Source organism: Pantherophis guttatus, chromosome 5 (assembly GCF_059756535.1).
Source record: "Pantherophis guttatus breed Tessera chromosome 5, ASM5975653v1, whole genome shotgun sequence".
Lineage (NCBI taxonomy): Eukaryota > Metazoa > Chordata > Lepidosauria > Squamata > Colubridae > Pantherophis > Pantherophis guttatus.
Window position 1 is genome coordinate 35313515 of NC_142067.1, and position 15887 is coordinate 35329401.

General features: G+C 42.3%; 1 long non-coding RNA gene across 1 annotated transcript; it reads left to right on the forward strand.

Moving 5' to 3' along the window:
• The first annotated feature begins 71 nt into the window (after positions 1–71).
• Positions 72–7139, forward strand: LOC148113322 (uncharacterized). Its single transcript, XR_015734413.1, has 2 exons — positions 72–1782; positions 6173–7139. It is a non-coding gene; the product is annotated as an uncharacterized LOC148113322 (long non-coding RNA).
• The last annotated feature ends 8748 nt before the right edge of the window (positions 7140–15887 follow it).

Genomic DNA, 15887 nt, shown 5'->3' on the forward strand with positions numbered 1-15887 from the left:
AAATCACTAAAATTAATTAATGTTAATTATTAAATTACTAAAATTACTGGAGATAAACTAAATTGAGACACTGATATAAGATACCTTAAGTGCTTGGTGCAAAGGTACAATATCATCATCATTATCATCATCATCTAGAATGGGAGGGACAAAAGTCAGAGACTAGGAGATGCAATGTCGAATACACACACACACACACACACACACACACACACTGTTGTACATGTCACTGCAGACTACAGTGAATCTATGGTCTTCTGCACCCAAAGAAGTCAATAGCAAAAATCATAAAGTTATATACAGTAGATCTTACTATATATTAAAGACTGAGCATGGATTCTTCCTTCTCTGTTCCTGGTATTCCCTTGTCCAATGGAGTAATTACAGACAGCTTTTGAAATTAGGGAAGAGGTACATGTGAGTGCAGATGAATGAAATGAAGTTCAATATTCAGATTAACAATCTGAAGGGACCTTGGATGTCTTTAATAAAATAGAAAGCAGAGTTGGAAGGGACATTGGAGGTCTTTAATAATACAGAAAGCAGAGTTGGAAGGGACCTTGTAGGTCATCTAGTCTAACCCTCCACCCAAGCAGCAGACTCTACACCATTTCAGACAGACAGATGGCAGTCCAGTATCTTCTTAAAAGCTTCCACTGATGAAGCTCCCACAACTTCTGAAGGCAAGCTATTCCATTAGTTGATTGTCTTCTTGTCCAACCCCCTGCTCAAGCAGGAAACCTTGTACCATTTCAGACAAATGGTGGTCCAATCTCTTCTTAAAAATCTGTACTGTTGGAGCACCCACAATTTCTGGAAGAGAGTCATTCCACTAATTAATTGTTCTAACTGTCAGGGAATTTCTCCCTAGTTCTAAATTGCTTCTCTCCTTAATTAGTTTCCATTCATTGCTTCTTGTCCTGCTTTCAAGTGCTTTTGAGAATAGGTTGACCCTTTCTTCTTTGTGGAAGCTCCTTAGATATTGGAACATTACTATTGTCAGCTTTGGAAGCCATATTAGGCCAGAAGCTCCAATGCTGCCACCTTCTCATGTGTGGGAAAGTAGGAGGGGGGATTTAGGAGAGGGGGTTAGTAGACATAATAGCATTCTTCCTGTCGGTCAAGGTCAGGGCTATCCAGCATCTGGAGAAGGAATGGTCAGGGGGCTGGTTCGGGATGGAATGGATGTTGATTGGAGCATGTGACCGACTGGATGGAAAGGGGATGGTTTTGGGAGCTTTGACTTACTGAAGGAAAACCCTGGCTTTTCAGATTCAGGTTTCCACAGATGTGCCAGTTTGCCTATTCTAGTAAAGAGAACTTTGGAAAATGCTCGCTTCCGCGTCTTTACTTGGAGTTGGGTTTTTTTCTGGAACGCTGATAGCTATCATGTCACCCCTAATCCTTCTTTTCATTAAACTGCAACTGTTTTTCATGTGAACTTCAGTGCCCTAATCATCTTTGTTGCTCTTTTCTTTCTAGAGTCTCTACATATTTTTCAATATTGTGGCAACCAAAACTGGATGCAATATTCCAAGTGTGGTCTTACCAAGCCATTATAAAATGGGATTAACACTTCACATGAATTTGATTCAGTGGTGGGTTGCTACTGGTTCCCCTCGGTTCAGGTGAACTGATAGCAGCAGTGGCGGAACGCTCCGCCCACCCACCCGGATGTCATCAAATACGCTCTGTGCATGTGCAGAAGCTTCTGCGCATGCACAGAAGTGGTGCGTGCACGAGCGAAGTGATCACACACGCACGAGTGAACCAGTAGCAAAGGTAAGTGAAACCCACCCTGACTTTATTATTATTTTATTTTATTATTATTTATTTGATTTGTATACCGCCCTACTCCCGAAGGACTCAGGGTGGTGACCAGCCAAACAATAAAATACATAGATACAAAAAATTTTAAAAACCAGATAAAATCGAATTAAATAGTTTTGGCCCTGACAAATTAAAACACCCCAATAATTTAAAACAAATTAAAATTTACATATTAAAAAAGAGGGAAAGGATTAGGCCAAGCCTGCCTGGTGGAATAAAAAGGTCTTCACAGCGCGGCGGAAGGTGCGCAGGTCTGGGATCCTTCATATCTCTGAGGGGAGCTCATTCCAGACAGTAGGTGCCCCCACAGAGAAGGCCCTCCCCCTAGGGGCTGCCAGTCAACATTGTTTGGCTGACGGCACCCAGAGGAGTCTCTCTCTATGAGAGCGTACCGGCCAGTGGGAGGCTGTTTGTGGTAGTAGGCGGTCCCATAAATAACCAGGTCCTAAGCCATGGAGCGCTCTAAAGGTGGTGACCAAAACCTTGAAGCGCACCCGGAAGACCACCGGGAGCCAGTGCAGCTCGCGCACGAGAGGTGTCACATGGGAGCACCATGTTGCTCCCATAACCACCCGCGCGGCCGCATTCTGCGCCAGTTGGAGCCTCCGGGTGCTCCTCAAGGGGAGCCCCATGTAGAGAGTGTTACAATAGTCCAGGCGGGAAGTGACGAGGGCATGAGTGACTGTGTGTAGGGAGTCCCGATCCAGAAAGGGACGCAACTGGCAAATCAGGTGAACCTGATGAAAAATCCTCCTTGTCACGGCTGTCAAATGCTCTTCTAAAGACAGCTGTGAGTCCAGGAGGACGCCCAAGTTGCGAGCCCTCTCCGTAGGGGCCAATGATTCGGCCCCAATAGTCAGCGATGGCATCAACTGACTATATCGGGACGTCGGAAACCACAGCCACTCGGTCTTGGATGGGTTGAGTCTGAGCCTGTTCCTCCCCATCCAGATCCGCACGGCCTCCAGACACTGGGACATCACTTCAAGGGCATCGTTGGGGTAGTCTGTGGTGGAGATGTACAGCTGGGTGTCATCAGCGTACTGGTGGTACTCCACCCCGAAACCATGGATGATCTCGCCCAGCGGCTTCACATAAATGTTGAACAGGAGAGGTGAGAGGACCGACCCTTGTGGCACCCCACATATAAGGGGCTTTGGGGTCGACCTCTGCCCCCCTGCCAACACAGACTGCAACCAGTCGGAGAGAAAGGAGGAGAACCACCACAGTACAGTGCCCCCCACCCCTGACTCTTTCAACCGGTGCAGCATGATACCATGGTTGATGGTATCAAAAGCCGCTGAGAAGTCTAACAGGACCAGGACAGAGGAGCACCCCCTGTCCCAAGCCCTCCAGAGATCATCTACCAACATGACCAATGCCGTTTCTGTGCTGTACCCGGGCCTGAAGCCCGACTGGAACAGATCCAGATATGTCGTTTCATCCAGGTGCTGGGGGAGCTGTTGCGCAACCACACTCTCGACAACCTTCGCCACAAAACGAAGGTTGGAGACCAGACAATAATTAACCAACATTGCCGGGTCCAGGGAAGGCTTCTTGAGGAGAGGCCTCACCACCGCCTCTTTCAAGGTGGCGGGGAAGTCACCCTCACCCAACGAAGCATTTATAATCCCCTGGAGCCAGCCTCACGTCACCTCCCAGGAAGCCAGCACTAACCAGGAGGGACCCGGGTCCAATAAACAAGTGGTCGCGTTCAGTCTGCCCAGAATCCTGTCCATGTCCTCAGGGGTCACAGGATCAAACTCATCCCAGATAACATTCTCAAGACCTGCCCCAGTCCCTCCCCCTGAGACTACCCAGTCAGAGTCCAGATCTTCCCGGATCTGAGTGATTTTGTCATGCAGATACTGAACAAAATCCTCGGCTCTACCCTCCAAGGGGTCCTCCCACACTTCCTGGTGGAGCAGGGTGGCCAGGCAGTTATCTGATGATGCAATAAGAGCAGCAAAATAGCTACATTTCGCTGCTTTTATCACCACTAGGTAATTCCTAATATGAGATCTTACCAGTGTCCGGTCCGATTCAGAAAGACTGGCCCTCCAACTACTCTCTAGGCGTGTTTTCCAGCACTTCAACTCCCTCAGCTCCTCAGTGAACCAAGGAGCCAAATGAGATCAGTGCTGGGTCAGAGGCCGCAAAGGCACGACCCGGTCCAGAGCTCCAGCGGCCACCCTATCCCAGGCGGCCACTAGGTCTCCAGTCGAGGCATGTGCCAGAGCCACAGGAAATGGCCCAAGCTCCATCTGGAACCTATCAGGCTCAGGCGCCTGGGGCGGAACCATCTTACCGGCTCTGCCTCCCTGCGATGGGGTGCAGCGGTTCGAAGGTCGAGACGAAGGAGAGAGTGATCAGACCATGACAAGGGCTTGATGACTATATCCCCTATCTCAAGATCACTCAACCACTGTCCAGAGACAAAAACCAGATCCAGCATTTTTCCCCCTGTGTGGGTAGGACCATGAATTAACTGGGTCAGGTCCATGGCCGTTATGGAAGCCATGAACTCCTGAGCCACCTCAGACACCTCACCCATGGATGGCAGGTTGAAATCCCCCATGACCATAAGTCTAGGGGTATCAACTGCCACCACGGCGATGATGTTGAGTAGCTCAGGCAGGGCTGCTGCCACGTGGCAGGGAGCCAGGTACGTGATCAGCAAACCCCTCTGAACCCCGTGACCCCATTTCACAAGGAGGGATTCACAGCCGGCCGTCTGAGGAACAGTGGCCTCCCTTGGTCTCAGACCATCTTTAATGATAACCGCTACCCCCCTGCCCCTCCCCTGTGACCTTGGCTGATGGAATGCGCAGAAACCTGGTGGGCACATTTCAATGAGGGGAACCCCCCCCTCCTGGCCCAACCAGGTCTCCGTAATATCTGCCAGGTCCGCACCCCCCTCCTGAATAAGATCACAAATGAGGGGGGCTTTATTTACTACGGACCTGGCATTGCATAACATCAGCCGAAGGCCTGGGCCCTGAGGGTCTATGCAACCTGGCGAACGGGTGGAGCCTTGGGGGCCAGAGCACGCCATCGCTCGTAAACAGCGAGTGCACACTCCCCTAACACGATATGGCCCCCTGCTCCCGCCATATCTACCCCTCCCACCAACAGTATTGATGTTTGAAACACTATCCAGATGAGCTCTGACCCCCCCTCGACCCCAGATCCCCCACCCTCCTCGCCGCACTTCGAGGCCAGACCCGACCCACCCCTTGTGGGTTTTCCCCCAAACCCACAACCCGAGTTCTAATTCGACCCTCCCCCTCCCTGGGACCCCTTAAAAGTTTAACTAAAAAAATTGATAAAAAACCCCTCAACCCCATGGTTTTCACATGCCACCTCTCTGGGTCCCAAAACCTGTCCTTGAGGTAGGCCCTCGATAATGTGGAGGGCCAGATCTGCGAGAGGGGGGAATCTCGTAGTGCAAGAAGATCACAGGTAGTATACATCTTAGGTTACAATGAGGGAGGCGGAGATCATAATCAGGGGTCCATTTGGTAATCCCAAAATCAGATGTAACACACAGCCATGAGGCTCCACTGGTAAATACACTCACGACAGTTTGAGGGGTCTTTCACAGTTTCAACCAAATGGAGAATGACATCCAGCCCACCCTCTCACGGCGGGAGGCCCTTAAATAGCCCTAAAGATAGAAATGCTCCATCCATCCGGTGGTGAATTCATGATGTAAAAGAAACGACCCCCTCAGTGGTTACCACAATGGTTGTCCCAAGGTTGGAGAGAGTGATTTATAGTTCAGTCAGTCAGTTCATCCGGGGGTTAAAGATGATAGTCCCTGCTCTTTATAGTCGTACCAATATGATAGTTCCAGTAGGAGACACAAAACAGACGAGGGAAGGGGAGGAGGGAGAAACCCCTTTAGCTGGGGCCAGATGGTAGCCCATTTCACGGCCTAAACAAGGTCCGGGAGGGAGTGGGGGCGGGGGGAGAGAAGGGCTGGCATCATGCAACAGGAAGAAAAACCCCTCCGCCGGCCACCAGCCCTTTCTCCCCCAGTTCTTCCAGGTACAAACCCCCAGTTCTTCCTGGTAGCATAACCCAATGCCATGTCCCAGCCTCCAGTACTTTCCTCGGAGGCCTCCAGGTCCTCTGCAGCTGCCAGGATCTTCCTGAAGGGGTCTCTCACTTACTACCCAAAGCCAGAAACAGGCTGCTGGAATCTCCTCCGTCACTAGCCCCGCCATCAAGGCCACCATCGCCTTCGTCTCTCGCAACGCCTCTAGCAATGCCGCTAGCAACGCCGCCGCCGCTGCCATCATTGTCTCACAGCCGGTAAACCATCTTTCTCCCTTCTCAGCTGGGACACGGCAGCAGTGCGGTTGCAGCACGGCTGCAGCAGAGGAACAGGAGAAGAGCTGCAGTTCTCCATTTGGTCGACTCCGGATGAACCCTGAGGGGCGAGAAAGGTCTCAAAACGCTCACCCCAGTCTCATCCAGCCAAACGGGGGTCGTTGATGGTCAAGACCCCCCTCGACACCCCAAAACGTCCAAACACGCCCCCATCCGACCGCAGCACTCAGGGAGCAGCCGCCATCTTGCGCATACTCAATCATGCAGAATCAATACTTGATTGTATTCCTCTATTAATGTAACCTAGACCCGCATTGGCTTTTTTGGCAGCTGTAGACTCTGCTGGCACATATTTAAGTGATTGTCCACTAGGAATTCAAGATCCCTCTCGCTACTGTTGAGCCAGGTACCACCTATTCTATACTTGTGCATTTGATTTTTCTTGCCTAAATGTAAAACTTTACTTTTTTCTTGCCTAAATGCAAAACCTTACTTTTCATTTACAGTAATTAAAGGATTCTTTATATTTGTGCCACTGTTCTTTCAATGACTCAAAAAATGTATAGAAGGTATGTCTTTAGTGAAATGCAACAGACACAGGAAGGTGATAGTAATGTCTTATCTTTCCTCTTACAGCTTAGGATAGAGTCATCTTGTTAAGAATGACAATTAGACTTGACACCTCTTGTATATCAAAGCTGCTATATTGCATTTCAAAGAATGTTACTGTAGTATATTCACTTTTTAAATGATATTCTTGTCTTTCTTCTAGTTTTCCTGCATCTTTTATCTGTCAGAAAGTAATTCATTACATAGAATATATGCAATGCATATTCACTTTGATCAATATACATGCAAAGTCTATGTAACTTTATGGTACTTGCTTTTGACCTGCCTGTGTGCAAGAGACCATTGATTTACTATAGTCTGTAGCTTTAGAAATAATAAAATGATCTTTGGATCCTTTTCAATTATTTGTATTTCTCAGATCAGTTTTCCATCGCATTGCCCTACATCCATAAGATGCTGACTCTGATTCCAAACTCCTTGGACTCTTCTGCAGTCAATTCAAGGATGGAAATTATGCATTGCTACTTATAAGGTCACCGTTAAACAAGTATTTGTGCTGCTGAACCACCTAGAGACAAAATGGAGAGGCAGATTATTATGATGCACACAAATATTAAATTTTCCATCATATGTTTTATGTTTTTTTATAAAAGGTGATATATAGGGAATAAAAATATTCAGGCAATTCCTGCACAGCTGCCTGATTTTGTAGATTAAGTTACAAAATTATGCCTTTAGATATTATAAGAAAATCATTTTGAATTCTTAGCCATATTGATAATCAAAATTTGTTAACTCATTCATTCAGTGACTACTTAGCCACAAAGGTGCAGTTCAGCTATGCTGCACTCCTACACTGAAGGCATTTCAAGATATGATTATATTGTATGTCTATTTGTGTGTACAATGTGTGTACACACACACATGCACAGGTACCAGTGGCTTCCTCCCAGTTTGGGCCAGTTCTGCCAAGCTGGTAGCGGTGACGATATGATGTCACCGAACCGGTTCTGGCCCTCCCCGCCCCCCCCAACGCGTTATTCTTATCTTTTATTTGGCCCACCCCCAATCTATTGCTGCCTCCTGAGTCCCAGTTGATGGCTAGAGGGAAAAAAACTGTTTAAACTCTTGCTGCGGGACTTCAAAGGGCCGCCCTACAGCTGATCAGTGTTAAAAGAAAACAAATGAGTAGACCGGTGCCTGCAAAAATAAATGGGTAGACCAGTGCCTGCAAAAATACATGAGTAGATCAGTGCCTGCAAAAATACATGAGTAGATCAGTGCCTGCAAAAATAAATGGGTAGACCAGTGCCTGCAAAAATAAATGGGTAGATCGGTACAGCTCTGCAAGCAGTTAAAAGCCTGGTAGACCAATACCTCTGCTAAATCCTAAATAATTGTCACATGACCATCAAACCACGGCCACAAAATAAGCCATGCCCACAGAACTGGTAGTAAAAAAAATTAGAACTCACCCCTGACAGGTACTGTATGTACGTATACAGTATGTATAAATGCATCTATATCCAGCTTGTTAACAATAAGTACTGAAATACACACATGGAAAGTAAATGTGCATCATTCTTCCATATGGCAGTCTAAGATTCTATACCAGTTCATTTCCTAAAAGGTACATCAGAATCTGTTTTGAACATCAGGCAGCAAATCTGCGGAACTGCAATAAGAATCTTTTGCTGCCTCAAGGGCCACACTTCCAATGATGTGGGGTGGTGCCTCAAGGGCCACCACCCCAACGATGCCCTTGATGTGATGTCCCGATGCCTGGAGGCCGTGCGGATCTGGATGGGAGAAACAGGCTCAGACTCAACCCATTCAAGACCGAGTGGCTGTGGCTTCCGGTACCCCGATATAGTCAGTTGGTACCATTGCTGACTTTTGGGGGTGAGTCGTTGGCCCCCACAGAGAGGGCTCACAACGGCTGTCTTTGGAAGAGCATATGACAGCTGTGGCCAGGGGGACTTTTTATCAGGTTCGCCTGATCCACCAGTTGTGTCCCTTTCTGGATCAGGATGCCTTACGCACGGTCACTCATGCCCTCATCATGTCCCGCTTGGACTACTGTAATGCTCTCTACATGGGGCTCCTCTTGAGGAACACCCGGAGGCTCCAACTGGTCCAGAATGCAGCCACGCGGGTGGTTATGGGGGCGACTCAGCGCTCCCATGTAACACCTCTCCTGCGCGAGCTGCACTGGCTCCCAGTGGTCTTCCGGGTGTGCTTCAAGGTATTGGTTACCACCTTTAGAGCACTCCATGGCTTAGGACCCAGGTATTTACAAGACTGCCTTCTGCCGCCGGTAGCCTCCCACTGACCAGTACGCTCCCACAGACAGGGGCTCCTCAGGTGCCATCGGCCAAACAATGCCGGTTGGCGGCCCCCAGGGGGAGAGCCTTCTCTGTGGGGGCACTGCCCTCTGGAACGAGCTGCCCCCGGAGATACGGCGGATCCCGGATCTGCGCACTTTCCGCCATGCCCTAAAGACGTTTCTGTTTCATCAAGCCAGGCTGACCTGACCTAACTTTTTAAAATTGTTTTAATTTTAAATTATTAAATTATGGGTTTTAATATAGGGGTGTTTTAACTGTGGGCCAAATTAATTTAATTAGATTTTAATATTGTTTTAAATTTTGTATTTTTTGTATTTTATCTGCTGGCTGTTCACCACCCCGAGTCTTTCGGGACAAGGGCGGTATACAAATATAGTAAACATAAGATAAGATAAGATAAGATAAGATAAGATAAGATAAGATAAGATAAGATAAGATAAGATAAGATAAGATAAGATAAGATAAGATAAGATAACTTCTCTGGTAACAATCTAATAATCTTAGTGGCAGAAAAGGGAAAAACAGAACAAAAAAAAAGATGAGTTTGTCTCTTCTTTTTACCATCCTTTTGTTGGAATCAAACTACATTATAGCTCCCTGCAGGACCCAAAAATGCACTGATACTACTACTAATATTAAAGGTAGATATTAAAATAATTAGCAGAAGGGTTCTCCACTTTAATCACCTTTCCTTGTCTAAATTAGTTACTTGGCATGTGTCTATGTATCACACTTCCTAGTAGGTAAACTGCCCTTTGCAGGGCCTTCATCGCTTCCCTCCCCACTCAGTTCAGCTCTGACTTTTACCTGTGTACTTCAGGTATGTCTTGTGACCCACTTTCGTTTCATAATGGAAGAAAGCATTTTAAATAAAGATTATTTTTAGTTTTCTTTCATACAAGCACCTGCCTAGAGAAAGACTAAATTAAAAATATATCTTTTATAAGCCTTTATCTCTCATACAGTCTTTCCATTATGTAAAGCCATTATCTGCTATCTAATGCTTTTTTCCCCCTGTCTGTCTCTCTCTCTCTATCAAATGTGAATGCCAGGGGAAGAATAGGTCCTTTATACTATGAAAAGTGCTCAGAGGCAATTGCACTTGGGTGTTCTCTTAAATCTCTGTAAAAATAGATAAAATATATACCAAGGGGCTTTAAAATTCTATCAAGGTGCCAGGATTACCCACTCTTCTTGTAAAAAATGTATTTGATTAAAAATTGGTGTACGAATTTGAGAAAAAGAGACAAACAAATGCAAAAAACAAACAACCTCCCCCTCCCACAACTCATCACTAAGATAATAAAACCAGAAAAGAAAATTGTTGTGATTTTTTCCTCCTAATCACAAGGTGCTTTCTAACAAAGAGGACTTTTAGGCATTTCTGATGAAAGCGTATATCTGGTTAAAATAAAGTTTTTAAAAAATAGAATGAGAGGCTGTATAAGAAGTCTACATCATTGCAACTTCAAGGAGGTACCTAAAATACATTTAGCCTCCAGAGAGCCTAATACTCAACATTCCTCTTCAGGCTCCATATTAATGTGACATTTCTCTCTATATTTGTAGCTATACTGATTTTAGTAAGCATTCCTTTTGCTCTAAGGCACTGATGTTTGTTGTTTTCAAAATTCTAAAGTTGTTAAACATTTACTGTAGATAGGCTCAAGGCTAAGCTTCTTCTTTTTTTTTTTAGCAAGTCCCACTTGACTTTAGAATCCCTACAGTAAAGAGTGCTTTGTGTTCATGTACATGGATTTTTTAAAAAAAATTGTACATATTTTACAGAGAAAGAGACTTGCCGCTGAGGATTGTGTGTTTACTTTTGAAAGCCAGAGGACAGCTGAGCTTTTGATTCCAGTTTTGGATTCCACTGAACTGCCTCAGGCAATACATTTATAAGATGGCAAAGAGTGTCCCTTCAAAAACATTCAAGAGTTATTTTGATGTATCTTCCTGAATTGACAGTTTGATTTTATCTCCATGCCAGTGGTAATTGTTGCAACAGCAACACTTATCTATCTAAGATGAACTGTATAAACAGGGGATAGGTTGGCCTCATGCTATACAGATGTCTGGATTAAAATGTTTATTCTACAGTGACCAATGAACATGTATTCATATGTCCCACTGAAATGGCTCTTCACTGATGTGAAAGTTTATTGAAAAAAAGGATGGTGAGCATCAACCATTTACTTGTTTTCAACAGTTTTTTTTAAATGTTTTTTAAAATAGGGAGGTATTAAATTGGAAAGCCTTCTTCCTGTTGCTCTGTCCCCTCCTTTTTCTTGAAATAATTTGGGTATTGGAACCAGAGTTCTCAGCCAGCCACTTATGAATGGAATGGAATGAACAAATAGTAAATTAGGCATGATTATTATATGTGCATGCATGTGGATAATGGAGGAGGAGCAAGACTTGGTTTATCACTAAAAAAAATTCAAACATTCTTAAGGACATAACAGGGTTTTTTCCACCAATATGGATTGATTTTAAGGAAAATCTTTTTTACTTTACATAATGAGTAGTTTTAGTTTGGTTTACCATATTTATGTGAATCCAAAAAAACATGATATGAGTTACTGCTGTCAGATTTTCTTTGTTACTGTTCCTTCCTTGTAGAGCTACAGTACCTGAATACAAAACGTAACATATTGCTAGTCTACTCTAGTCAGGATCCTGATAAAGTTGTCTGCAAGAAATCTGATTTTCTTCTCACTAATAAATATGCTCAAGGTAGGGATAGAAAAACAATAATTACATAGAGACTACCCTAATAGTATAATCTATAAATGAGCTTCTATTCATTTATGCATATGACGTCTTAATTCCGTATTATCAATACTATGCCAACTGCATATGTAAACTATAAAACATCTCAAATGCCTGCCTTGTATTAATTTATCCGTGAATATATGACTTTAATTACAACCAATTGAAGTAATTATTTCAATGACCAAGTTATTCCTCTTCATTTTCAGGAAAACCGGTCTTTTCACATGTATTTCAGCCAATGTTACCCCTGCACTATACAGTGCTAATGGGCTAGTTAAATCATTCAGTGAAATGGGGTGAAGGCAGTCAGGGGAACATTCTGTTCTTAAGCTGTTCCCAGAACTATCACTTCTAAGAGCTTTAAATACCCTTGCAAAAGGAAGTTAAGGCAGCCATAGGCCTTTTAGTGCCAAGTATACTCGTGGAAAACATCTGTTATTAAATGAAAAAGGGAAGCTAAAGAAATATTGCCTTCTTAAAAAGGAACAGACAAACAAAAACTCTTTAAATATAGGTGTATGTCCATTTCTGGAACAGCATCCCCCCAGACATAAAGACAGCATCTTCTCTTCTAGCATTCCGGAAAGGTTCGAAAACCTGGCAATGGTCCCAGACCTGGGCTTGATGTTTGTTATTTGTTTAATGGCCCTTGTTTTGTTTTGTGGATTTTGTTACTAGAGCATATTAGTCCAGGCTGTCTGTTGATATATTTTTAGTTGTCTTTTAGCTTTATGCACCTCGCAGAGTCCACTGGAGATGGGCTACCAAAACGTTGAGCTCTGGTGGCTCAGCAGACTAAAGCACTGTTATTAACATCCACATACATCTGCTGCCTGCAATTACTGCAAGTTCAAATCTCACCAGGCTCAAGGTTGACTCAGCCTTCCATCCTTTCTAAGGTAGATAAAACGAGGACCCAGATTATGGGGGCAATAAGTTGACTTTGTATAAATATACAAAAGTGTGAAGGCTATTGCTTAACGCATTGTAAGCCGCCCTGAGTCTCCAGAGAAGAGCGGCATATAAATCAAATTTTTTTTTTAAAAAAATTATTTCATGCAAAACAAGGATTGTCATCCAATTTTTTAAAAAAACCACAAAAGGGATATATGGAGGAAGAGTTTTCTCAGGGCTTTTTCTTCAGGCTGTCTTATTTCTGTATTACTTTATTCTAGGGAAAAAGATTAAATGGCTTGTGGTCATCACTGCTCATATCAATTTTCACCATTCCTACTATATTATTGCAGATTTATATTTATCTTTAACTTGATATTATGTCTTTAATATGTTTTATGGTTGTTGTTTTTTAATGATGTAAACTGTGGAAGTTATTTTTTTTTATTGAAAAAGTTTTATTAGTGAAACAAACACAATTTCCCCACAACCCTCCCACCCAACCCCCCTCCCCCTCCCCGACTTCCCAGAGCAGAACACAAGGTATTTCTATTAACTTGTAACAATAAACTAAATTGCTTAACCAACCATTAAACTAACACCCCTAAAAAAAAAAAATTCTTAACCCCCCATAGATAAAATCCTACTTCTTAGACATAATACTTCTAATATCACTTATATAACGCTTATACAGTTAAAAAAAAATCATTCATAAGCTATTTGATATTTTTTAGTCTGATACTTATTTTGAATATAATCAATCCATCTTCTCCAGTCCTGTATATACCTTTCTTGTGTGTGATCCTTCAAATATGCTGAAATTTTAGCCATTTCAGCTAAATTAGTTACTTTCAATATCCAGTCATCAATAGTAAGCAAAAAATCCTTCTTCCAATGTTGTGCTATCAACAATCTTGCTGCTGTTATCAAGTTCAAAATCAGTTTAGTCTCTGCAACTGTACAGTCCGTAGTTATACCCAGTAAAAACAACTGCAGAGTAAATTTCAGTCTTTTAAAAAAAATATTCTGCATCACCCACCAAATCTTTATCCAAAATGCTTTGATTTTTCTACAAGTCCACCATATATGATAATAAGTTGCATCATCACAGTCACATCTCCAACATTTAGCTTGGGAAGTTATTTTTTTTAATAAACTGTAGATATATTGTACTACAAAGGATTATATAGCTCTGTGAACAGTCATTTGTACCGTGAAAACTATGTACAACAAATCAAAAGAAAACCACATCCAACAAATCCATTAGTCAACGAAACTGTAATTCCAAACATCATAAACATAAAATAAAATGAACAAATAAACAATACTCTATAAAAAGTTCACATACCAAAGTGTAAAATGTTATGAAGTCTGTGCCAAAGGGACAGTTTACCGTATGTCATTTTTACATTAATAGTCTTTTCAAAAATGGATCAATTGCAGAGTTCTTGAAACCAATCTTTTCTATCTAGGATATTAGTATTTTTGTAGTCTCTTAACATTATCTTGGACCTAAATGTTTCTAAAATATTCTGCAATTTATGAATATCTTTCAAAATAACGTTACCATGTTTAACAAGAAGGAATAGTGATAATATTGATTCTTTCTTTATCTGCCAAATAAGAAATAGACTGATGCATATTTAGAAAATTGTCCATGACTGTTGTGATTCTGAAGCGTATCTGCATGTTCTGTTTTCTTCAACATTAATTGTAACTGCTACCTTTTATTTATTTTATTTTATTTATTTATTATTTTGTCAAACACTTAAGATAACAGATATAAGTATAAACGTTATTATGAATACAGGATAAGGATATGAATAAATGGGGACAGTAGGACAGGGATGGTAGGCATGCTGGTGTGTTCATGCACGCCCCTTACAGACCTCTTGGGAATGGGGTGAGGTCAACAGTAGACAGTCTAAGGTTAAAGTTATGGGGTTTGGGGGAAGTAACCACAGAGTCAGGTAGTGCATTACGGGCATTGACCATTCTGTTGCTGAAGTCATATTTTCCTCAGCAGAGGCAAGAATTTATATATTTTCCACTGTAAATATGAACAGATAATTGAGAATCCTCCATTATTTCTATAGATGGAGAAATTGTAGGAAGTGTTTCATAAAATTTCTTTTTTGGAGGGGTTGTATATGAGAAGTTATGTAAAAATGTAGTGGGGAAATGTCGGTAATATAATTTGCCTTTCTCCTTTTTTTTCTTCAGCTGTAAATGGTTAGATTTACTTATTGCCTAAATAATAAAGTAATTTGTTTTTTGCTTAGCAGCGTGAATCGTTTATTATGGTTCATTCAAAATGCCAATGTATTAACCACCAGCAGGAGTTCGACCACAGTTTTTAATTATTTGCAATATCCAATAATGAGAACATTATTAGAAGCAAAGGATGGCCACCAAAAATTTAATATAAAACATTTCAAAATAAATGGTGGCAGATATGCCTCTACATACCACTGAATCCTTTTTTCAAAATGCATCCTTATATGTATAGACATACATAATCAACCTATTCTTGTGAAAATACCTGCAGAACTGTCATTATTGGGTGTCAAGAGAAAGTTGAGATAAAGGAGACCAAAGGAATTCAATATAAAGCTGAATAATCTCTACTGTGCTTTAGCTGTACTGAGTACTAAAAACCCTTCCTCAGTCTTCACTAGTGAAGTTAAGAGTATGTTTTGTATTAGTAACAATGATTTTATTTTTACTGGAAATTCACAACAGTGGTATTAAAATATCTGCTCCGTCTATTTCTCCAAAAGAATCTTTCAGCTTTAACTATGCAGCTTCGTATGTGTTATCCTGTACTTTCTTTACTCCAGCTCAGTTTTGATAACAGGAATTATAATCCAATACAACAGAAAAGTTGGGGAAAGTTGTTCGAACTTCCACCTTAAATTCAGTATATTTTAAAACCTAATAAGGGAGATCTTCAATTCACTGTGATGAGGAAAACAAAATTATCTCCCTCTTCTCTTTTACTATATCCAGATATATTCTTAGCTAGGTATATGCATCTGGAGATCTATGAAGTACAAATAAACATTCAAAAATGTTTTGTCATTTTTCATTATTTAGTCCATTAATTTAGCTTTGTCTCTGAGTTTATGTACGAAT